Genomic DNA, 3,230 nt, shown 5'->3' on the forward strand with positions numbered 1-3,230 from the left:
CATTACACTGAATGCATCGATACCATATTCACCCATATCCGAGACGACATGAACGAAAACTAACCTAAAGCCTGAAAAAACGGCCTACTAGAACGTATATAATATGTGAATCTAAAAGTTATGTAGACACCGGTACCGGTGACCAGACGAGGCGTTATATTAATTATTACTTGAAGCAGAGCAAATGAAACAGCCTCTAGTTGCGGCTTAAGGTACGAACATAGCACAAGATGTAGCGGGTTTGTGAACCTTTAATACAAGGGCCTATACACCATCTAAAAATCAAAAATCGTTACCTGCCTCTCTGTCGCTTGAATGCGCGAGAGCGGAGAAGCAGATCTCTATTGTCTATTTTCCAATATTGGCGGTCGGTCTGAGTCGAAACAATCAGTTTGAGGGCTAATGAATGTAAAAAAAACGGGTTGCACTCAGGGAGTGCCGGCAGAAGTGAAAACTCAATCGCTATTGCAAAATGTCTGCAGCACTATGTATAATTGAGGTTACCGCCATCTAGCGTTATTTCGTCGCATTACTTGAAACCCTTAAGCACATCACTGTTAGTACTCGAGTTATATTAATACCAGTTAGAGGGAAACTCACTTGATGGCATTTAAATCAATAAAGAAAAACTCAATGACATTGAAGTAACAGTTTTTCGATCAGGTCACGTGTCCGTCTTACGTCTTACGGTCACGTGACACCTGTTACGAGTTTAACATTTTTTCCCCATCACAAAAAGTGCACAGCGCCGCTAAAGAAGTTTCCACTTCAAAAATGTTACGTAAGTTATGTTATGATCCACAGATCAAGTGAGCACAGTGAGCATCGATAGAACTGGATAAAACAACGCGGCCATAGTAAGGTAAACGCAGCTATTAACGACCCCTCGAAAAACTGCAGGTATTACCGATCTATTTAGGTAATTAGATGTATTTTCGATACCAGAACCATTTCAGCGGTAGGTAGGTAGACTTCTACAAGCGTTTGTTCCTTGGGTATCGGGTAGGTTAACGTTATTTTGAGTGGTGGTTCGAAAAAAGATAAATTACGTCAATTACGGCGCGGGTAGCGTGGACGCAGGTTATGTAGTACTGGCGCTTGTACTTTCAAGTAAGTACGTGACTTTTCTGCTTAAGACATTTATTGAAATAATTGACTACTGTACTTTACCTTTTATTACTAAATGTATCAATTCAATTATAAATTCTTGTTTTAACATCAAAATTTATCTAAAAAATTACATTGAAAACCATAAAACTTTAAATTAAAATAGAACGGTGATAGCATCACCACTTTTAGTTGTAGCAGCTATCAACGATCCGTAAGTCGGTAACGGCCACAACGTAATGTTTAATTTTTGCGTTATTTTATATTATCATAACATACCAACACAAGTATTTTTATGGACCCGAATAAACTCAAACAATTAGTCTTTTTAAAAATCTATTACCGACATACACTTCATCATCTAGTTTTCTTATTTTAACGCTGTAAAATTACTTATTTTATAACCGATTCAAAGGAATCGGTAATAGTAGTAACTATAAGAAGCTATTACCGATCGTAGATATATAATTTAATTTTATACTTACTCTTGTGACACGATAGGTACCCATTATTATAAATACACACACTTAAACTGACATAGATCAATCTCCCCAAACTAAGCAATAATAATAATAATAAAATGCTTTATTGCACACTACAAAAGAAATAGTACAAAAGTATGAACAGGTACAAAAATGTAGGTAACAACAGGCGGTCTTATCGCTAAATAGCGATCTCTTCCAGACAACCTTCAGATAGTGAGACGGCGAAACAGATTCAAGTTAACGGGTGGCGCGAAAATAAAACAAATAATAAAAATAAAATAAAATACATACACTACAAATATAAGATATAAAAATATACTACATTTATTACTATATAAACATTATATAAATAACAAATAAATATGTAAATGACAAAGGAGGCTAAAGGACAACGGCGAGGAGTTATAAGAAAACTTTTGAAAAAATTATGAAAGAGATAAATAATGATTTTTTAATAGGCTTTTAAAAATAGATAGTGATTTAGCACGTTTGATATCAACAGGCAGAGCATTCCACAGCCGGACAGAGCGAAAACTGAAAGAGTTAATGTAAAATTTTGACGAAGAAGGAGGAGGAACAAGTTGCAGATTTTGAGAGCCTCTAATGGAGGAAAGATATTTAAACCGGGTTTTGAGATAACAGGGAGTATTGGGATGAAACAGTGTGGCATACAGGAGGGAGAGAATATGCATGTTGCGACGGAAACGGATAGGCAACCACTTAAGCTGCGAACGAAAGCTTGATATATGATCGAATTTGCGCAACCCGAAAATAAACCTAATGCACACATTTTGAAGTCGCTCGAGTTTATTCAATTGCTCTTCAGTAAGGTCTAAATAACAAATATCCGCATAGTCCAAAATGGGCAGGAGGAGAGATTGAGCCAGCGCAATTTTAGTGGCGAGAGGCAAGAAGTTACGAATTCGACGTAGGGAACCAACCGTAGCAAAGATCTTCCTACTCACCTCACTGATCTGCGGAATCCAAGAAAGAGTTCGATCTATGATCACGCCCAGATTTTTAACCTGGTTAGAAAAAGGAATAAGTACCCCATCGAAAAAAACACCAGGTAAATTTTCGAAGTCGACCCTTGCTATGCTTCTCGGGCTGCCAATAATAATTACTTGAGTTTTGGACGGATTAACCTTTAAACCATAGCAAGAGCTCCATTCAGATAAGCGTACTAAGTCGGTGTTAGTGGAATTGATAAGTTGGGGTAAACGGTCTACCGGGCCTTGAGAGTAGATTTGGAGGTCGTCGGCATAAAGATGATAATAAGAAAGGAGGTTTGAAGTAATAGAATTTATGAAAATAGAAAAAAGTAAAGGGGACAGCACGCCACCCTGCGGAACGCCAGCCAGCGTACTGCACCAAGATGAAAATGAAGAATTATCAGCTTTAATCCGTTGCCGACGACCATCCAAGTAGCTATGAAACCACGCCACTGCTGCAGGGGACACATTGAGAGAGCGCAAAATCCCCAACAAGATGTCGAAATCAACGGTGTTGAAGGCGTTGCTAAAATCTAGCAACGTCAACACCGTTAGGTTTCGGTTATCCATGCCAGATCGGATATCGTCGGAAATTTTTACTAGTGCGGTGACCGTGCTGTGGCCGGAACGAAACCCTGACTGGAGA

The sequence above is a fragment of the Cydia amplana genome, chromosome 10 (genome assembly GCF_948474715.1).
Source record: "Cydia amplana chromosome 10, ilCydAmpl1.1, whole genome shotgun sequence".
Lineage (NCBI taxonomy): Eukaryota > Metazoa > Arthropoda > Insecta > Lepidoptera > Tortricidae > Cydia > Cydia amplana.